The sequence below is a fragment of the Pseudophryne corroboree genome, chromosome 1 (genome assembly GCF_028390025.1).
Source record: "Pseudophryne corroboree isolate aPseCor3 chromosome 1, aPseCor3.hap2, whole genome shotgun sequence".
Classification (NCBI taxonomy): Eukaryota; Metazoa; Chordata; class Amphibia; order Anura; family Myobatrachidae; genus Pseudophryne; species Pseudophryne corroboree.
This window is the reverse complement of record NC_086444.1, coordinates 409,963,806-409,986,968: the sequence shown is the minus strand read 5'-3', so window position 1 is coordinate 409,986,968 and position 23,163 is coordinate 409,963,806. Positions and strand designations below refer to the sequence as shown.

Genomic DNA, 23,163 nt, shown 5'->3' with positions numbered 1-23,163 from the left:
CCGTGTGGCATAATGTGAATTTTGGCTCATTCCATGTGGCTTAATATCAATCTTGGCTCACACTGTGTGGCATAATGTGAATTTTGGCTCATTCTGTATGGCATAATGTGTAAGGAGGACCAGTACTAGATATTATAGCTCCAGGCACTTTAAGTGGGAGCTACGTGCATGCAATGCTAACTGAATTCCCTCCAATGTGTATCCAATTCCTGGCCAGTGACTGGGAGGTGGCTATTAATGGGCACAAAAATGGGCGTCTCATGGGCGTGTTGCGTACATGATGCTAAAGTGGTTGCATACACAGACGATTCATTGTTAACATTGGAGTCCACACTCAAATTGGAAAATCTGCACTTACCCAAGGGCTGGTGCAAGTTTTGACAGTGCGACCAATAATAGTATCTAAAGAAGCACCAAGCGGTGTTACAGCATCTACAGACACTGACAGTGGGCGTCTTAGTCCTTGCACATTCAGATGCATACTTGTATACAAAGGAAGGGCTTTGCAGTAGCATTTGCATAAAATGCAGGTCACATAATGTTATTTAATATTTATTTTGTATTTCTTATGTTTTCATGTTCTGCACTATGTTTACAGATAGATATTGGAAAATTATCAATTTTGAGGTATATGTCTCTGCCAATGCACTCTAGATAAAAATATTGGCCCTCATTCCGAGTTGATCGGTCGCAAGGCGAATTTAGCAGAGTTACACACGCTTAGTCTACGCCTACTGGGAGTGTATCTTAGCATCTTAAAAGTGCGAACGAAGTTTACGCAATATTGCGAACAAAAAAAACTTAGCAGTTTTAGAGTAGCTCCAGACTTACTCTGCCTGTGTGATCAGTTCAGTGCTTGTCGTTCCTGGTTTGACGTCACAAACACTCCCAGCGTTCGCCCAGACACTCCCCCGTTTCTCCGGCCACTCCTGCGTTTTTTCCGGAAACGGTAGCGTTTTCAGCCACACGCCCATAAAACGCCGTGTTTCCGCCCAGTAACACCCATTTCCTGTCAATCACACTACGTTCGCCGGTGCGAACAAAAAGCCGTGAGTAAAAATCCTTTCTTCATAGCAGAATTACTTAGCGCAGTCGCAGTGCGAACATTGCGCATGCGCTCTAAGCTGATTTTCACTGCGATGCGAAAAAAAAAAACGAGCGAACGACTCGGAATGAGGGCCATTATTAATAAACCATTATTTGTGAGTGTGTGGTTGTGGGGGGATATGCAATGATCAGTAATATAACAGGAGGATATATGCTTCATAAAAGCCAGAGGGGAGGGAGTTTGAAATGGTTGAAGACAGACGGTAGACTACACTCCCTGTTAAGACCACACACCCCCAACACTGGTCATACCCCCCCATCAGTACTCATACAATAGGCCCTTCATAAATCTCAGCTCCAGGCCCATGTGGACCTTAATCTGGCACTGTTTGTACCCTGTTGCAAAGCGGATTACTGAGGCCATAACAACCATGCTGGTGTTAGACGTGCGTCCAGTATCTGACATTAATGCAGTGAGACTGCAGTGCCAACCCTAGATGGGCCAGGTGTTTGTGCCACACACTTGTGTCACTTAGCTTAGTCATACAGCTACCTCATTGCCCTCTTTTACTTCTTGGCATGATGTGCTGTGTTTGGGTACTATTTTTTATTTTTAAGTGCCATCCTGTCTGACACTGCAATGCCACTCCTAGATGAGCCAATTGTTTGTGTCGCTTAGCCTAGTCATACAGCAACCTCATTGCAATTATTTTTCTTCTTTGCATGATGTGCTGTTTAGGGCCTATTTTTTTAAATCTGCCCTTCTGTCTGCCACTGCAGTGCCACTCGTAGATGGGCCAGGTGTTTGTGCCGCACACTTGTGTCGCTTAGCTTAGTCATACAGCCACCTCAGTGCAAGCTTTTGGCCTAAAAACAATATTGTGAGGTGTGAGGTGTTCAGAATAGACTGGAAATGAGTGGAAATGATTGTTATTGAGGTTAATAATACCGTAGGATCAAAATTACCCCCAAATTCTGTGATTTTTGCCGTTTTTATGTTTTTTTCAAAAATCATCCAGATCCAAAACCAAAACACGAAAGGGTGGTTTTGGCAAAACCAATCCAAAACCAAAACACGAGCGGGGAATTAGAACCAAAACACGAAAAGTTCCCGCCGCGCATCTCTAGTTGAAATGCATTGGTAGTTTAAGGTTTATGCAGTTTGAGGTATTGGTGGACTTTGATGATCCGATGGCAGTATTAGGGATCTGGGACATACCTGGGCATAAGAACTGACTGTTGCAAGTTCTTTATAGACAGCAGTAACTGTTTCATTGGAATTAGAGATGAGTGGGTTCGGATTTACTCGGTTCTTAACGCCAGAATTATCGCATTTTCTTTTTTTCAGGATTTTTCTTATTGGCTAAACAAATTGGCTAACCAAAACACGTGACGTCTGTGAGCCAATAAGGAGATTCGGGTATATCCGAGTAAATCCGATTAAAACCGAACCCGCTCATCTCTAATTGGAATACATATGACCGACTGCGGCATCCCGACACTGAAGATCCCGACATCGCAGAAGGTAAGTACTTCTAAACCCCGCACCCTGTTCCCTACCCTAATCCTTAGGGGGTGTTGGCTACGGCTAATCCTAGGGGGGTGGCAGCTAGGGCTAACCGCCCCCCCCCCCCCACCCACCCACCCCAAGTGCCTACTAACTCTAATCCTCCCCTCCACCAGCCCTAACGCTAACCCTGAACCCCAATACTCACCTTCTGGATGTTGGCTGTCGATGATCCGGCGCCGTTCTCCTGAGTAGTGTCAGAATTCTGACGTTGGTTACATGACCACCGGCATCCCGACAGCCAGGATGCTAAACGCATTGTTTAATTTAATACCACTGAGATAGTTAATCTACATATGTGGATTTTATGTGGAGAATTGTAAGGGATGTTTTATGTATCAACTGACAAATATTTTTAAAAAGTATTACACTATAGGGGTTATTCAGAGTTGGTAGCACATTTTGCTATCGCGGCAAAATCTACGACGATACTATTCACATGTTGGGTGCTGCCCACCACAGGGCAAGGCCGTCCAGCATGTGTGGCGCCGCCCCTCCCCGCAATTTAATTGCAATTACATCAAATAGAGGTTGACCCCTGCCTACGTCATCGGCCAGCCGTGAAAAACGGCCATTACATGCCTGCATTTCCTGCTCTCCAGCACAGTACCCCACACCCAGCACAGCATTCCTCATCTAGCACCTCTCACCCATCACAGCACAGCACCCCTCATCTAGCACCGCTCTCCCAGCCAGCACCCATCACCCCTCTCCCAGCACAGAACCCTGCTCCCATCACAGCATCCCTATCCCCTTTCCTAACACAGCAACCCTCTCCCACACCCAACACAGCATTCCACATCTAGCAAACCTCACAGCACAACACCCCTCTCCCAGCACCCCTCTCCCAGCCAGCACCCATCACCCATCTCCTAGCATAACACCTAGGACTCCGGTCCATCACAGAACCCGTCACCAGTTTCCCAGCACAGCATCCCTCATACATCACCCCTCTCACATCACCCCTCTCCCAGCACAGTACTTCTTACCAAGCACAGCACCCCTCACCCAGCGGCACAGATCACAGCAGCAGCCAGCAACACCCATCCCTCACTCAGCCAGCACACAGCACCCCTCACTTATACATTCTGAACTGACTTACAGGCTGCCTCTGTAACTGAAGCACAAGAAGAATGCAGATGCATCCACCCCTGCAGTTGTTTCTTGGTTCCTACCTGTGTGGCATTCCAAATTCCCCTAGCATGTGCCTAGGATGACTAAGTCCAGAGTTGGCTCTGGTTGCAGACACCCTGCAAATCAAATGCAGGGGCTGTGAGGCAGCGATTGTGCTGATACTCTAGGCCAGGGGTGGGTAACCTTTTTTCAGCCAAGGGCCATTTTGATTTTTTTAAACATAATTCGCAGGCCATTTTTTAATCCCCCTCCGCCACAGAAAGTTGGCGTGGCCTTATACATAATGCCTACATTAGTGCTCCTCCCACTTACTTTTACACAAACCATTTACACAGGGCCGGTTCTACACCTTGTGGCGCCCAGTGCGATACTTTCCACTGGCGCCCCCCCCCCCCCACGTGGCAAAACAGTTTGTGCGCGCTAGAGAATAGGGGAGTGGCTTCATAGGGGAGGGGCGTGGTCACAGTTATGCCCCCAGATTTGCCCCAAGTAGTTGTGCCCCCCAGTTGATTTGCCCCCAGTAGATTTGCCCCCTGTAGTTGTGCCCCGTCGCTTGTTGCTTTGCCCCCAGTAGTTGTGCCCTCTGTTGCTGTGCCCCCTGTTGCTTTGCCCTAGTAGTTGTGCCCCCTGTTGCTTTGCGCCGAGTAGTTGTGCCCTCTGTTGCTGTGACCCCTGTTGCTTTGCCCCCAGTAGATTTGCCGCAGTAGTTGTGCCCCCTGTCGTTTTGCCCCCAGTAGTTGTGTCCTCTGTTGCGGTGCTCCCTGTTGCTTTGCCCCCAGTAGTTGTGTCCCCTATCGCTGTGCCCCCTGCTGCTGTGCTCCCAGTAGTTGTGCTCCCAGTCGCTGTCAAACACACACACACACACAAAAAAAACCCAATACTTACCACTGCCCCACTCCTGCTTCCCGACCACTGCTGCTGCTGCTGCTCCGTCTCGCCTCCCGCGGCTCCTCTCTATGGGAGAGACATCATGACGTCTCTCCCATAGCAGCGCCGCACAGACACTAGAGGTCAATAATGACCTCTAGTGTCTGGCACTGGAGCCGGCTGCAGCGGACGCCCACACAGCCCACGGCGTCTGCTGCTACCGGGGAGCGCGGTGCAGGTAGGCGGCGGTGCCTGCGGGGTGACTGCGGCCGCGCCCCCCAGGCTGCAGCGCCCCGGGTGCAGGCACTGCTTGCCCGCACCAAGAACCGCTCCTGCATTTACATGTAAGTACCCTGCCCTACCACAGGTATCCTAATTAGTAGTAGCAGCAGCAGCCAGTCCCTCACTGCAGACACACTGCATTGTTTTTGCTAACCACAAATGTGGTCACCCCATCTGCACCCCACTACACTATTTCCATGGTTACCCCCAGCTCCCATACTGTAATTAGCAGCACCGGCTTACACTTACATCCTTTGAGAGAGTAAGCACTGATGGTCTTCTCTGCTCCTCCAGTGGTGCGCTGGGTCCTCCTCCTCCTGAAAGCTCTGTCTCCGCGCCGGATACCGGCTCCTCTTTTTCCTGCTGGGGCCATCTTCATTTCGGGTGCCCAGTCCTCTGTCCTGTCTGGGGCCATCTCTATGCGGGCCCTCCTTCCTTCTCCTGACGGGGTCGTCTTCAGGCTATGTGCCAGGTGCTCCTCCTGCTGGGGCCGTCTCCATACTGGGATCTGACTGCTACTAATGCAGTGCTGGACTACAGATAGGCGCCAAAGGTCTGGCTCCGCCTCCACATTTTATATTCCCCCTTGCAGCTGGGCAAGGGGGAAGTCAATCATTCAGGAGCTGGGATTCTATAAAAGTGAGTCCTGGGTGCTCATTTCAGGGTAAATTACGCGCTATGGGGGAAATTCGGACCTGATCGCTAGGCTGCGTTTTCTCACAGCCTGCGATCAGGTCTGAACTGCGCATGCGTATGCACCGCAATGTGCAGGCATGTCGGATGACTGCACCGGGCATCGGTGCATAGCGATGGGATGGTGCAAAAAAAGCGATCGCAAGAAGATTGACTAGAAAAGGGTGTTTGTGGGTGGCAACTGACCGTTTTCAGGGAGTGTGTGGTAAAATGCAGGCGTGTCCAAGCGTTTTCAGGGAGGGTGTCTGACGTAAAATCCAATCCCAGACAGGTTGAAGTGATCGCAGCGGCTTAGTAAGTCCGAGCTGTGCAGAGACTGCACAAAATCAGTTTGTGCAGCTCTGCTACACATGCGTTCGCACACTTGCAGAGCTCAAATACCTTCCAGGGCTGGTTCCGGGGCTTCTTGCGCTCCGGGCGGCATTAGGGGGCGTGGCTTCATACAGGGGGCGTGGTCAGTTACGCCCCCTGTACTGTAGTAGGATGTGCGGTGCGCGATGACGTCATCGCGCACCGCACAGCAAAGGTCCTCTCCACGAAGGAAAACTAGACGCTTAGCGTCTAGTTTTCTTCGTGGAGAGGACCTTTGCTGTGCGGTGCGCGATGACTTCAACGCGCACCACACATCATTACCGTTAAGGTCCTCTCCAGGGTCTAGTTTCCCTTCACAGCAGGCAGCCCACGAAGGGAAACTAGACGCGTAGCGGCAGCGGGGGGCACCACAGCAGCAGCGGATCTTGCCATGGTGCGGCGCCCTCCGGAAGGCGGCGCCCCGGGCAAAAGTCCTGCTTGCCCGTGGCAAGATCCGCTACTGATACCTTCCCCCTGTAGGCGACAACTATCTAATTGCAGGACAGCTAAAATCGCTACCCAGCGATCAGGTCTGAATTAGGCCCTGTATCGCTTTTTGCAAACACTGCTCGGCAGCTGACTTGAGGGCCGGTCAAAATGCTTTGCCGGGCCGGATAAGGCCCGTGGGCCAGAGGTTCCCCACCCCTGCCCTAGGTGTTGACACCGCTCGCACACCCCTAGAGTCAGCCCAGTTACAGTTGTGCGGTTACAGTTATCATAAAATATTGACATTTGAATTATTTTACTTTGACACAGCTTTACTTCTCTTGTCACAAACCATTCTACTAAGCAGGAACATTGTAGGTATTGGCAAAGGTACTATTTATTAGAAAATAGGATTTTAATTAGCTACCGGTAAATCCTATTCTTGTAGTCCGTAGAGGATACTGGGGTCCATTTAGTACCATGGGGTATAGACGGGTCCACTAGGAGCCATGGGCACTTTAAGAATTTGATAGATTGGGCTGGCTCCTCCCTCTATGCCCCTCCTACCAGACTCAGTTTAGGAAACTGTTCCCGAGGAGACGGACATACTTTGAGAGAAGGATAGATAAGGATAGTGGAGAGATTCCGGACCAGCACACACAACAAGAGGAAAGCCAAGCTAACCAAACTTGAAACAGGAACAGCAATGGCTGAACCAACATTACTTAACCAAGTAACAGTGCAGGAAGAACGAAGCACAGGGCAGGCGCCCAGTATCTTCTACGGACTACGAGAAAAGGATTTACTGGTAGGTAATTAAAATCCTATTTTCTCTTACGTCCTAGAGGATACTGGGGTACATTTAGTACCATGGGGATGTACCAAAGCTTCCAAACCGGGTGGGAGAGTGCTGAGGTTCCTGCAGAACTGATTCACCAAACTGAAGGTCCTCAGAGGCCAAAGTATCGAACTTGTAGAACTTAGCAAACATGTTCGAACCTGACCAAGTAGCTGCTCGGCAGAGCTGCAAAGCCGAGACACCCCGGGCAGCTGCCCAGGAAGAAGCCACTGACCTAGTAGAGTGGGCCTGTACAGATTTTGGACACGGCAAACTTGCCGTGGAATAAGCATGCTGGATAGTAAGTCTGATCCAGCGTGCAATTGTCTGCTTTGAAGCAGGACACCCAATCTTATTGGGATCATAAAGAACAAACAGCGAGTCAGTTTTCCTGTGACAAGCTGTTCTGTTCACATACACCTTCAAAGCCCTCACAACATCCAAAGACTTTGAAGTAGCAGAGGTGTCTTGTCGGTGACAACCGGAACCACAATAGGTTGGTTGATGTGAAATGCGGACACCACTTTAGGAAGAAATTACTGACGAGTTCTGAGTTCAGCTCTGTCCTCATGGAAAATTAAATAGGAACTTTTGTGAAACAATGCCCCCAGCTCCGACACACATCTTGCTGAAGCCAAGGCCAACAGTGTGACGGTCTTCCACATAAGATATTTTACGTACACCTCCTGTAAAGGCTCAAACCAGTACGATTGGAGGAACTGCAGCACCACATTGAGATCCCAAGGTGTAGTGGGAGGCACAAAGGGAGGTTGGATGTGCAGAACACCTTTCAAGAACGTCTGGACCTCAGGGAGAGAAGCCAATTGTTTCTGAAAGAAAATGGCAAGGCCGACATCTGGACTTTTAAAGAGCCCAGACGCAGGACCACATCCATGCCTGCCTGCAGAAAAAGCAGGAAACGTCTCAGATGAAATTCCACCGCAGAATAATTTCTGCTCTCACACCAAGAGACGTATTTCTTCAAAATACGATGGTAATGCTTAGACGTTACCCCGTTCCTGGCTTGGATCATAGTCGGGAAAACCTTGTTAGGGATCCCTCTCCTGGCTAGAATCAGCCGTTCAACTTTCATGCCGCCAAACGTAGCCGCGGTAAGTCCTGATAGACGAACGGGCCCTTTTACAGAAGAGGCCACGGATGTTCGAGGAGCATCTACACAAGGTTCGCATACAAGGACCTTCTTGGCCAGTCCGTAGCAACGAGTATTGCTTGAATCTTTTCCCTTTTTATTCGTTTTAGAATTCTTGGGATCAGAGGAAGTGGAGGAAACACGTACACCATCTGATAAACCTATGGAGTTGTCAGGGCATGTATCGCCACCTCCAGAATGTTGAGTGGAAGGATGACTTCCTGACTTGACCATCTTCCCTGAAACTGCACTCCCTGAGTGAATGCTCCCCAACCTCTGAGGCTTGCTTCTGTGGTTAACAGAATCCAGTTCTGAATTCCGAACCTCCGTCCTGCGACGAGGTGAGAAGACTGTAGCCACCACAGAAGGGAGATCCTGGCCTTTGGCTACAGACAGATCTTCTGGTGCATGTGAAGATGTGATCTGGACCATATGTCCAATAGATAGAGCTGGAAGGGTCTTGCGTGAAACCTTCCTTATTGAAGTGCCTCGTAAGAGGCCACCATTTCCCCCAGAAAGCGAATGCACAGATGCACCGACACCCGGGTTGGCTTCAGGACATCCCGAACCATCGACTGGATTACCAATGCCTTTTCCAACGGAAGGAACATCTTTTGTGACTCTGTGTCTAGTATCATTCCCAGGAATGGGAGCCTCCGTGTTGGATCTAGGTGAGATTTCAGAAGGTTCAGAATCCACCCGTGATCCTGGAGGAGTTTGGTTGAGAGAGCAATGCTGTCCATAACCTTTCCCTGGACGGCGCCTTTATCCGGAGATCATCCAGGTACGGAATTATGTTCACTCCATGTTTGCGGAGTAGAAACATCATCTCTGCCATCACCTTGGTGAACACCCTTGGTGCCGTGGAGAGGGCAAATGGCAGGGCCTGGAACTGGTAGTGACAGTCCTGCAGTGCAAACCGGGGATAAGCCTGATGAGGCAGCCAGATCGGAATATGAAGGTACGCATCCTTGATATCCAGAGACACTAGGAATTCCCCCTCCTCCAGACATGAGATCACCGCTCTCAGAGACTCCACCTTGAATTTGAACACACGTAAGTACGGGTTCAAAGACTTGCAGTTCAGAAGTGGTCTTACTGAACCGTCCGGCTCTGGTACTACGAAAAAGTTGGAATAATATCCCTTGTTTAGTAGATGAGGGGGAACTGGAACAATGACCTGAGTCTGTACCAGTTTTTGGATGGCATGCTGTAAAGTTATACTTACCTCTTGAGAAACTGGCAAGCCTGATTTGAAGAATCTGTGAGGTGGGAGCCTTTAGAACTCCAGTCTATAGCCCTGGGAAATAAGATCTATGACCTAGGTATCCTGGTACGAATTTGACCAGACTGAAGAATTGTAGTTAGGCTCCCACCAGACAGCCCTCCATGCATTGCGGTCCACCTTAATGCTGAAGAATTTGAGGAAGCAGAGCCTGAGCTCTGTTCCTGATCACCTGCTGTTGCTTGTATGCGTGGTTTACCTCTTGCGCCACTGGAGGACATTGAAGCACCTGTGGATTTGCCCTTGAACTTGGCCGTCCGAAAGGACTGAAACTTAGACGCTAAATAAGTTCTCTTGGTTGAGGGGACTGCGGAAGGAAGATACTTAGACTTACCCGCAGTAGCTGTGGAGATCCATTTGTCTAATTCATCTCCAAACAAGGCCTCTCCTGTGAATGGTCGGCCTTCCACGCCTTTCCTGGAGTCCGCGTCAGCAGTCCACTGGCGTAGCCACAAGCCCCTGCGTGCCGACAATGCCATAGCGGTGGTGTGCGTGCATTAAGCACGCCTATTACCTTTATGGCTTCCACCATAAAGTTTGCAGAGTCCTGTATATGCTGCAGGAGTAAGACAATATCCCCCCTAGATAAGGAATCTAACCCCTCAATTAGGTTACCTGACCATTTAGCAATAGCTTTAGTGATCCACGCACATGCAATAGTGGGTCTTTGGGCCACACCAGCAGCTGTGTACAATGATTTGAGTGTAGTCTCAATTTTACGCTCAGCCATGTCTTTCAGGGAGGCTGCACCAGGAACAGGCAATACAATTTTACGTGACAGCCTAGAGCAGGGGTGGCCAACCAATCAGAGGCAAAGAGACGAAAAATATCTGTAGTCAAGCCAAAGAGCAGGTATCATGCGCGCACCCAAAAATGGTGTGTGACCTAACTGGCACAAGGCCACACACCATTTTGTGCACCCGTCTTCAGTATGACGTTCGTAGGAGCATGACCATGTGTCACACCCCCATTTCTAGTTTCACTGGGGGCGAGAAACACTGAAACATTTTACACATTACGGCAGGCAAGAGTCCCCATTTTACACATTTTAGCAGGCAGAGTCCCCTTTTACAAAGAGAGGGAGAGGAAGAGAGAGCGAGAGAGAGAGAGAGAGAGAGAGTGTATGTGAGTAAGATTGTGTTATACTTACTTTTGGAGCAGCATCCACTGGCCAGCTGTCCTCTTGTCCATCCCGCTTCCCACCCTATGCTGTGGCTCTTCGCAGCGCAGCGCAGTGCACTGTGGGTGGACTGGGGGCAGACTGGGAGAGATGTTATCTCTCCCAGAAAACAGGGGCAGTGGAGGGGGAGCAGGGAGACTGCTCTGCTTACAGATTGCCACGGCGGCCATGCTCTGTAAGTGTAGAGACAGAGATAAAGCAATCTCCGTCTCCATTAGGGGAGGTTTCTGCTGCTGTGCGTCCAGTGTCAGGGAGTGGGAGGCAGGAGCCGCACCTCAATAAAGGAAGAGCCGCATGTGGCTCAAGAGCCGCGGGTTGGCCACCGCTGGCCTAGAGACTGATGCATTCACTATCGGTGGATTTTCCCATTTTTTCCTACTCTCCAGAGGAAAAGGAAAATATGAGAGCAACCTTTTAGGGATCAGAAACTTTTTATCAGGGTTGACCAATGGTTCCTCAAACAGGGTATTCAATTCCTTTGACACAGGAAAAGTAACGGAGGACTTCTTTTTTACATTAAAATAAGATTCCTCACACTCCTCTGACACCTTAACAGGAATGTGCAGAACATCTCTGATAGCCTCTGATAGCCTCTATAAGAGCTTCTATTCCCTGTGACAGAGCACCCCCCCCCCCCCCCTCTGGGTCCGCCTCTCCTGTCAGAGTCAGACTGCAGGATATGGGCCAGAGATCGCTTTTGCGGACAAATGGGAGGGGAGTGAGACGCTGTTTTGGGGACTGAGTCTCTGTTCATAAACTCATCCACAGTCTGTTTTAAGTATTGCGTCTCCTTCTCATTGCGGGACAATTTTGTAGAAAGAGTTGAGATCATTCCCTTAAGAGAATTAACCCATTCCAGTTCAGCCCCGCTAGTCTGTGAACCCTGAATACCCAGTCGTAACCCCCCTGGTGAAGAGAAACACTCTGTGGTACAAGAGAAACACTCTCTGCCTGACATAATGTAAACGTGACAGCACACACACACACACACACACACACACACACACACACACACACACACACGAAAGGTTAAGCACAATTAACCCACAAAGAGCCCTTCAGGGAGACACAGAGTTGTTTGGAGCCAGCCCCCACTGCGCCCTTATCGCTAATGCCAAGCTTAGCCGGGTCGCAGACTTAGTACCCTGATAGGGGACTTAGTACACTAATAGTCGCTGCCCCCCTGCCACACTGGAGATGCTGCATGTCCCTGTCCTGTCAGCGTCTGTGTCCACTGCAGAGGGAAAATGGCGCTGGTGAGCTGCTAGATCCTCTCATAATGAAGCCCCGCCCCTTCAATGGCGCGCGGTCTTCCCGCTTTTTTTATACTGGCTGAGGAATCTGGTGCTTAAAATGGAGAAAACCGTTTTAAGTCTGTTGTGCCAGTATGGGTACTGTGTACAGCAGGGGTGGCCAACCAATCAGAGGCAAAGAGACGAAAAATATCTGTAGTCAAGCCAAAGAGCAGGTATCATGCGCGCACCCAAAAATGGTGTGTGGCCTAACTGGCACAAGGCCACACACCATTTTGTGCACCCGTCTTCAGTATGACGTTCGTAGGAGCATGACCATGTGTCACACCCCCATTTCTAGTTTCACTGGGGGCGAGAAACACTGAAACATTTTACACATTACGGCAGGCAAGAGTCCCCATTTTACACATTTTAGCAGGCAGAGTCCCCTTTTACAAAGAGAGGGAGAGGAAGAGAGAGCGAGAGAGAGAGAGAGAGAGAGAGAGAGAGAGAGTGTATGTGAGTAAGATTGTGTTATACTTACTTTTGGAGCAGCATCCACTGGCCAGCTGTCCTCTTGTCCATCCCGCTTCCCACCCTATGCTGTGGCTCTTCGCAGCGCAGCGCAGTGCACTGTGGGTGGACTGGGGGCAGACTGGGAGAGATGTTATCTCTCCCAGAAAACAGGGGCAGTGGAGGGGGAGCAGGGAGGCTGCTCTGCTTACAGATTGCCACGGCGGCCATGCTCTGTAAGTGTAGAGACAGAGATAAAGCAATCTCCGTCTCCATTAGGGGAGGTTTCTGCTGCTGTGCGTCCAGTGTCAGGGAGTGGGAGGCAGGAGCCGCACCTCAATAAAGGAAGAGCCGCATGTGGCTCAAGAGCCGCGGGTTGGCCACCGCTGGTGTACAGTGTACGGGGACGCAGTTGTGTACTGTGTCCGGAGAAGCCGTGCGTCTCCATACCCTCATGCTGCCACAATGGCCGGCGCCCCTCTAGCCGGGACAGCGGCTCAGGACTCACCACTATTCATTCTTCTGGCTCTGTTAGGGGTGGCGGCGTGCTGCGGGAATGTACGCTCGCCGTGGTGGGGCTTGCGAATAGTTCCCTCAGAAGCTCAGTGTCCTGTCACCGGGGAACGGGACCATTAACCCTTCAAGAGGTTGGGCCGTTCCCCCCCTAGGTCCAACAAAGCAGGCAGCCTGGTGCCAACCAAATAACAAACATAGAAAATAAATGCAGAAAACTCTTCAGGAGCTTCCTTCAGCGTGACCGGCTCCTCTGGGCACATTTTCTAAATTGAGTCTGGTAGGAGGGGCATAGAGGGAGGAGTCAGCCCACACTATCAAATTCTTAAAGTGCCCATGGCTCCTAGTGGACCCGTCTATACCCCATGGTACTAAATGGACCCCAGTATCCTCTAGGATGTAAGAGAAATTGCCATATAAGAAAAAGGTCTCAGAGGAGTATCCAAAACAAAAGCTATTTCAAGCATTAAGGGAAAACATCATGATAAGAATAATAATGAATAAGAAAAAGCATCCACGCCCCACAGGTAATCACTGGAATTGATAGGCTCTCTAAGCAAAGACCTCACACTCACTCTACCTACAGTACCTAAAAAAACAACCTACCTGCTTCCAGGAGTTCTTCAGGACACTTACCTGTGCACTTCTCCTGTTCCCATGACCCCTAACATACAGAACAGTGACATGCGGTAAGGTCAATGGCTGGGGAGGCACTAGATGATTATTTCCACCCCTTCCCCTTTAAAAAGCAAACATAGGATTCCCCCAGCAACCAGAACAGGGCTGAACCAGCCAGGGGTATAATGCCATAGCAGGGGAGAAACTCAATGTGGAGCAGGGTCTACAACAGGGAAGTGCTGGGGGCACAGCTGTTCCGGGCCCAACCTCTCTGACAGAGAAGGGAGGGCCGGGCTGCTCATGCTGCCACCCGCCCGCTACAGCTGTCCCCGTCTGTCCTCCTGCCGCCATCCACAGTGCTGTATTGAAAATGTCCCTTCCAAAATGGCTGCCGCCTCACAGGATATAGTTATTAAAGATACTAGAGGATGTGCCTCTAGTATCTTTAATAACTGTCTCCTCTGAGGTGGCGGACATTTTGGGATGGACATTTTCAATAGTTTGACTTTAAAGCAGGCAGGCGCAAACAGCAGGATTGGGGAGGGATCTCCTGACAACAAGCAGGTACTGTTATAATTACTCTGTGGGGCATAATATGATGACAAGGGCATTAATGTAAGGTCATAATATGGTGTCAGAGACATTACTGTGTGGGGCATAATATGGTGATGGGCATACCATGGTATCAGGGACATTAATGTGTGGGGCATAAAATGGTGTCAGGAGCATTACTGTGGGGACTTAATATGATGCAAGAGGCATACTATGGTGTTACTTTGTATGGGCATAGGAATTTATTTGTATTTAAATATATATTTATTTTTACATTTTTTATATTTATTTTTATTTGATTTTTTTCGGGGGTGGGGCTGCCTATTTTGTCAGTCCCGGGACCCACAATTTCTGATGGCAGCCCTGTTGTGGCGTCCTCCTGCCATCACATTAACCATTTCCAAACCAGTCAGGTGAAGGTTGGAATTCCTAGGAAAGGGGAGACCCCAAAGAAAAGAAAATGGGGTCCCCCCTACTGAGCAACAACCAGCCCAGTGCTATGCCCTACACCCTCGGTAGCAATGTGTGAGGGGCTCATAGTATAATATTGTTCTTTACAGGCAGCCTACAAGTCCCAGCAAGTCTGCCCCAGCATGCCGGTATTAAGGGCCCGTTGGCACCTGTAGTCCTCCTGTATAGAGAATATTAAAATAAATACAAAACACGTTTTTAAAAAAAAGTTTATTATACTGCATCTTGCCCACCTGGGGGTGGCGGCCTTTAAGCTCTTTTGCATGGCGACTGCCTTACCAGGGCTTCTGGCATCTTATGTCTTAGGGAGCTCATTCCTGCTCCCTCCCCTTTGATCGACTGCCAGCCGCTGGCTTATGTCAGCCAGAGGGGGCGGAGCGATGATGTGGCGAGCCATGATTGGCTTGCAGTGGCCATCTTGAATTAAAAAAATTATGCTGAGGTGCCATTTTTAAAATTGGAACAGCTGACGAACTCAGCAGAATGGCAGGCAAGGACTGGATCCTCACAGATCCAGGCCTTCCGCTGACACCCACCCCTCTATCGTATCCCACCACCAGTAGCGTCCCCACCATGTCTGCCCACTACCCATCCAGTGATGACAGCATATCCATCACTGCACAACCAATCTGCCTCACTCGGTGAGTATTTCGGGAATTTGCCAAAAACAGTTCACATATATCAATTTGTGCATGCAAACTTTCTCCTGTATGGTACAAGACAGAGGGGGGAGGACGCTGCTGTGACCAATGAATTACAGCGGTATGCAATGACCACCGGCGCTTACAGCCACGGCATGTATTGCAGGATGCTCAGGGCCTAAGATGTTGTTTGTGCGTGGGGTAAGGACCTCTCTGCTAGGTCACTCACATACTGTACTTGTTTTCCGTGGAACGATGCAGCAGCGTCTGTAAGCGGCGGGGGTCGTAGCATACCGCTATAATTCATTAGTCACCACAGCGTCCTCCCCCCGCTGTCTTGTACTATACAGGGGAAAGCTTGCATTCACAAATTGATATTTGAATCATTTAAAGACCGTTTGAAGAGGGCAAGAGATTTATAGTTGAATACAAATGTAAATTTATATGTATATCTTCTTTTTTATATATTATTCTACTTATGTATATACATTGTGTTTTTAATGTGATTTAAAATAAATCTGTTTATTATACGCTCCCTTGATAATTATATTATTTAGTTGTATGTTTTTAAGTATCGGTAGAGTAGTACTACCTGTTGGGAGCTGCATTATATACAGATATTAGATATTTAAGCAGTTTTGGTGTTTTTTTGAGCGCTAGGATTATTTCACCATTTAATCTGCCTCACTGACAGGGATGTGCTTTCAAATGGGTTGAAAGCATATCCCTGTCATCGAAGCACTTATACTAGTGCCACTTGTACTGCTTTTTTTTTAATGGGCTTTTACTTCCCGCTGCTTGGTCCCGCCACCGTTTCCAGACCTTTATCATTGGCAGCTCTTATCACCGCTCTCAGTGCCTCCTAAACAAATCTAAAAGTTTTTTACATGGTAAGAATGATTACAATAATATAAAGCATATACTTATGACCCAGAATATGGGTCTGAAGTATCTTCTTATTATTATTTTAATCATTAATAACAGGCAGTGCAGTTTTTAGGGCTGGGCCAGCCATACAGCCGGCAAGCACTGTGTGCAGTATTCTATGCGGTCTGGCCGGCTGCATAGAATATTGGGGGTAATTCTGAGTTGATCGCAGCAGCAAGTTTGTTAGCAACTGGGCAAAACCATGTGTACTGCAGGTGGGGCAGATATAACGTGCAGAGAGAGTTAGATTTGAGTGGGTTATTTTGTTTCTGTGCAGGGTAAATACTGGCTGCTTTATTTTTACACTGCAATTTAGATTTCAGTTTGAACACACCCCACCCAAATCTAACTCTCTCTGCACATGTTACATCTGCCTCCCCTGCAGTGCACATGGTTTTGCCCAACTGCTAACAAATGTGATGCTGCGATCAACTCAGAATTAGGCCCATTGTGAAAACGTCACTCCCAAAATGGCCACTGCCTGAGAGTAGAAAGTTTTGATGTATACTAAAGCAGGCAGCACCAATTTTGGGAGGGACATTTAGACAGAGCCCAGAGGGAGGAGGCAGGCAATGGTACAGGAGTGCCAGGAATGTAGTGGCAGCGGAGGTAGCAGGCTAGCAGCAGCAGAATGAAACAACCCCTGGCTACGAGCAGGACCAGGTACAGTGCCAATTCTAAGGGGCATTGTGATTATAACTAAGTGAGGCATGGTGCAAGGGGCATTACTTTGTGGGGCATATCAACGGGCATTACTGTGTGGGGCATACTTTGGTGCATGGGGCATTACTGTGGGGCATAACAAGGGGCATTACTGTGTGGGGCATACTTTGGTGCATGGGGCATTACTGTGTGGGGCATAACAAGGGGCATTACTGTGTGGGGCATACTTTGGTGCAAGGGGCATTAGTGTGTGGGGCATAATAAGGTGCAAGGGGCATTACTGTGTGGGGCTTAATATGGTGCAAGGGGCATTACTGTGTGTGGCATAATATGGTGCTAGTGGCATTACTGTTTGGGGCATAATATGGTCAAGGTAGTATTCTCCTGCCCATTTCAGCAAGACTACGCCCCCTTTTTGGGGCGTACAAACTCCCCCCCCTCCCCCCCCCCTCCATGGCTATAGATCGCACTGGGAGTCAAGTTGCCTAGAAACAGTACTGATGACAGGGGAGGATCTGCCTCTCCTGACTGCACGTCTCTGCTACAGAAGTAGCGGTGAATCATACCCCTGCCGACCCGGCCAACTGCACGATTTGACTTCACACATGTACATGGCTGCAGGTCTTGCAATGTGGAGATGACAGAGGGATCCTCTCAGATCACTCTTTACAACCCCAAAACTAGGAACTAAACAGTATATAACACCTAATAGCAGGATAACAACTTTAATAAACTGCCAAACAACTCCTAACTGTCATGTCACAGGCTGTGTTTGGAAAATTAGTTAGGAGCTGGTTGGTTGGTAATTTATCTATGACTACTTTTTCTCTATCCAAGGCTTAGTAAATAGACCACTTTATATCTCTCCACTTCACAGAAAGTTTAGTGGACAAGTGGAATAGCCTCCCAACAGAGGTGGTATAAGGATGAAATGAGGTTTGAGGTGAAAATATGGAACAAAAGGGGCAGACTAGATGGGCCAAGTGGTTCTTATCTGCCGTCACATTCTATGCTTCTATCTCTCTACAAGGCTTAGTACATAGACTGCTGAATACAGGGAGTTTAAAGAGGATGGGGCCCGTATGGGACCACTACTTTCTGGCAGCGAGTAGACTCTGCGCAGGTTTCCATAAACATGGCGTCGCCTTGTTCCCAGGGACATCCACCGCGGGACTCCAGAGTGATAAGTATAATTATATGGGTGCAGTGTGGGACCCCCCCCTGGACCCAGGGGCCTATGTGCACTGCACACCTTGCTCCCACTAACGATAGACTTATGCCTGAATATATTAAACTATAGTTTTATCTCATATTACATACAATTGTGAGATTACCTAACATAGTGATAGAATATAATTGTTACTATTGAATTGCCTATAATAATTATCCCTTTCAACAGTCCCGAGTACTTTATATAATTAATAATATATTTTTTCTCTCCCAACTGATGAAACTAATTAAAAGGGAGTTAGGGTTCGGGCCCTTTTTGGATGATGGATATGTATCAAAGCTTCTAAAGAGGACAGGTGAATAAATTGCCTGTAGCAAACAATCAGCTTCTAATTCTCATGAATCTGGTTGATTGTTATGGGCAACTTCTCCACCTGATTTTATTGATCTCCCCCCTGTCTGTTTGGTTTTTGCAATTGTGTGGATTCCAAAATAAATTTATAGATGTTACATGGATGGATAAGGCAGACCTGAAGATACCTTGCTTGTGGCAGGCTAGGATGTATCAATTACTTGCCCTGATACCGATCTTCAGCAGCACACTCACTTACCTTCCTCACCACACCACATCAGAAAGTCAAGGACTCCCATCCAGCAGTGTAGGAATAGCCCCCGCAGACCCTGTGGTAGCTTGGGGGTGCCATCGCTGACTGACGCTCCCTTCCACCCATAAGAGAATCTAATGGGTGTTCCGGGTGTGCACTGGACCACCCATTAGCCAGATAGGCGACCCGCATGTTTTAAACTTATATTTATAATAAGAATTTACTTACCGATAATTCTATTTCTCATAGTCCGTAGTGGATGCTGGGGACTCCGTCAGGACCATGGGGAATAGCGGCTCCGCAGGAGACAGGGCACAAAAAGTAAGCTTTTAGGATCACATGGTGTGTACTGGCTCCTCCCCCTATGACCCTCCTCCAAGCCTCAGTTAGGTACTGTGCCCGGACGAGCGTACACAATAAGGAAGGATCTTGAATCCCGGGTAAGACTCATACCAGCCACACCAATCACACCGTACAACTTGTGATTTGAACCCAGTTAACAGTATGATAACAACGAAGAAGCCTCTGAAAAGATGGCTCACAACAATAATAACCCGATTTTTGTAACAATAACTATGTACAAGTATTGCAGACAATCCGCACTTGGGATGGGCGCCCAGCATCCACTACGGACTATGAGAAATAGAATTATCGGTAAGTAAATTCTTATTTTCTCTAACGTCCTAGTGGATGCTGGGGACTCCGTCAGGACCATGGGGATTATACCAAAGCTCCCAAACGGGCGGGAGAGTGCGGATGACTCTGCAGCACCGAATGAGAGAACTCCAGGTCCTCCTTAGCCAGAGTATCAAATTTGTAAAATTTTACAAACGTGTTGTCCCCTGACCACGTAGCTGCTCGGCAAAGTTGTTATGCCGAGACCCCTCGGGCAGCCGCCCAAGATGAGCCCACCTTCCTTGTGGAGTGGGCATTTACAGATTTAGGCTGTGGCAGGCCTGCCACAGAATGTGCAAGTTGGATTGTGCTACAGATCCAACGAACAATCGTCTGCTTAGACGCAGGAGCACCCATCTTGTTGGGTGCATACAGGATAAACAGCGAGTCAGATTTTCTGACTCCAGCCGTCCTTGAAATATATATTTTCAATGCTCTGACAACGTCCAGCAACTTGGAGTCCTCCAAGTCGCTAGTAGCCGCAGGCACCACAATAGGCTGGTTCAAGTGAAAAGCCGAAACCACCTTAGGCAGAAACTGAGGACGCGTCCGCAGTTCTGCCCTGTCCGAATGGAAAATCAGATATGGGCTTTTGTACGATAAAGCCGCCAACTCTGATACTCTCCTGGCTGAAGCCAGGGCCAGTAGCATGGTTACTTTCCATGTAAGATACTTCAAATCTACCGATTTGAGCGGCTCAAACCAATGGGATTTGAGAAAATCCAAAATTACGTTGAGATCCCACGGTGCCACTGGAGGCACAATCGGGGGCTGTATATGTAGTACACCTTTGACAAAGGTTTGTACTTCAGGCACTGAAGCCAATTCTTTCTGGAAGAAAATCGATAAGGCCGAAATTTGAACCTTAATAGACCCCAATTTGAGGCCCATAGACAATCCTGCCTGCAGGAAATGTAGGAATCGACCCAATTGAAATTCCTCCGTTGGGGCCTTCTTGGCCTCACACCACGCAACATATTTTCTCCAAATGCGGTGATAATGTTGTGCGGTCACTTCCTTCCTGGCTTTAATCAAGGTAGGAATAACTTCCTCTGGAATGCCCTTTTCTTTTAGAATCCGGCGTTCAACCGCCATGCCGTCAAACGCAGTCGCGGTAAGTCTTGGAACATACAAGGTCCCTGCTGAAGCAGATCCCTTCTTAACGGTAGAGGCCACGGCTCTTCCGTGAGCATCTCTTGAAGTTCCGGGTACCAAGTCCTTCTCGGCCAATCCGGAGCCACGAGTATTGTTCTTACTCCCCGTAGCCGTATAATTCTCAGTACCTTTGGTATGAGAGGCAGAGGAGGAAACACATACACGGACTGGTACACCCACGGTGTTACCAGAGCGTCCACAGCTATTGCCTGAGGGTCTCTTGACCTGGCGCAATATCTGTCCAGTTTCTTGTTGAGGCGGGACGCCATCATGTCCACCTTTGGTTTTTCCCAACGGTTCACAATCATGTGGAAGACTTCTGGATGAAGTCCCCACTCTCCCGGGTGGAGGTCGTGTCTGCTGAGGAAGTCTGCTTCCCAGTTGTCCACTCCCGGAATGAACACTGCTGACAGTGCTATGACATGATTTTCCGCCCAGCGAAGAATCCTTGCAGCTTCTGTCATTGCTCTTCTGCTTCTCGTGCCGCCCTGTCTGTTTACGTGGGCGACTGCCGTGATGTTGTCCGACTGGATCAACACCGGCTGACCCTGAAGCAGCGGTTTTGCCAGGCTTAGAGCATTGTAAATCGCTCTTAGCTCCAGTATATTTATGTGAAGAGACGTCTCCAGGTTTGACCACACGCCCTGGAAGTTTCTTCCCTGTGTGACTGCTCCCCAGCCTCGTAGGCTGGCATCCGTAGTCACCAGGACCCAGTCCTGTATGCCGAATCTGCGGCCCTCTAACAGATGGGCACTCTGCAACCACCACAGAAGAGACACCCTTGTTCTTGGTGACAGTGTTATCCGCTGATGCATGTGCAGATGCGATCCGGACCATTTGTCCAGCAGATCCCACTGAAATATTCGTGCGTGGAATCTGCCGAATGGAATTGCTTCGTAAGAAGCCACCATCTTTCCCAGGACTCTTGTGCATTGATGTACTGACACATTTCCTGGTTTTAGGAGGTTCCTGACAAGTTCGGATAACTCCCTTGCTTTCTCCTCCGGGAGAAACACCTTTTTCTGAACAGTGTCCAGAATCATTCCCAGGAACAGCAGACGTGTCGTCGGGGTCAATTGAGATTTTGGAAGATTCAGAATCCACCCGTGTTGTTGAAGCACTACTTGGGTTAGTGCTACTCCGACTTCCAGCTGTTCTCTGGACCTTGTCCTTATCAGGAGATCGTCCAAGTAAGGGATAATTAATACGCCTTTTCTTCGTAGAAGAACCATCATTTCGGCCATTACCTTGGTAAAGACCCGAGGTGCCGTGGACAAACCAAACGGCAGCGTTTGAAACTGATAATGACAGTTTTGTATCACGAACCTGAGATACCCTTGGTGTGAAGGGTAAATTGGGACATGCAGATAAGCATCTTTTATGTCCAGGGACACCATGAAGTCCCCTTCTTCCAGATTCGCTATCACTGCTCTGAGTGACTCCATCTTGAACTTGAATTTCTGTATGTACAGGTTCAAGGATTTCAGATTTAGAATAGGTCTTACCGAACCGTCCGGCTTCGGTACCACAAATAGTGTGGAATAATACCCCTTTCCCTGTTGTAGGAGGGGTACCTTGACTATCACCTGCTGAGAATACAGCTTGTGAATGGCTTCCAATACCGTCGCCCTTTCTGAGGGAGACGTTGGTAAAGCAGACTTTAGGAACCGGCGAGGGGGAGACTTTTCGAATTCCAACTTGTAACCCTGAGATACTACCTGCAGGATCCAAGGGTCCACCTGTGAGCGCGCCCACTGTGTGCTGAAAATCTTTAGTCGACCCCCCACCGCCCCTGAGTCCGCTTGCACAGCCCCAGCGTCATGCTGAGGGCTTTGTAGAAGCCGGGGAGGGCTTCTGTTCGTGGGAAGTAGTTGCTTGCTGCACCCTCTTACCCCTTCCTTTGCCTCTGGGCAAATATGACTGTCCTTTTGCCCGCTTGTTCTTATAGGAACGAAAGGACTGCGGCTGAAAAGACGGTGTCTTTTTCTGTTGGGAGGTGACCTGAGGTAAAAAAGTGGATTTTCCGGCTGTTGCCGTGGCCACCAGATCCGATAGACCGACCCCAAATAATTCCTCTCCTTTATACGGCAATACTTCCATATGCCGTTTGGAATCCGCATCACCTGACCACTGTCGCGTCCATAAACTTCTTCTGGCAGATATGGACATCGCACTTACTCTCGATGCCAGAGTGCAAATATCCCTCTGAGCATCTCGCATATAAAGAAAAGCATCCTTTAATTGCTCTATAGTCAATAAAATACTGTCCCTATCCAGGGTATCAATATTTTCAGTCAGGGAATCCGACCACACCACCCCAGCACTGCACATCCAGGCTGAGGCTATTGCTGGTCGCAGTATAACACCAGTATGTGTGTATATACTCTTCAGGGTAGTTTCCAGCCTCCTATCAGCTGGATCCTTGAGGGTGGCCGTATCAGGAGACGGTAACGCCACTTGTTTTGATAAGCGTGTGAGCGCCTTATCCACCCTAGGGGGTGTTTCCCAGCGCGCCCTAACCTCTGGTGGGAAAGGGTATAATGCCAATAACTTCTTTGAAATTAGCAGTTTTCTATCGGGGTTAACCCACGCTTCATCACACACGTCA

The 23,163-nt window shown here is 48.9% G+C and overlaps 1 protein-coding gene across 1 annotated transcript in view; it reads left to right on the top strand.

Moving 5' to 3' along the window:
• Positions 1-23,163, top strand: part of FICD (FIC domain protein adenylyltransferase) — a 1,034,845-nt gene that overhangs the window by 363,593 nt on the left and 648,089 nt on the right. The gene's annotated exons all lie outside the window — the stretch shown is intronic.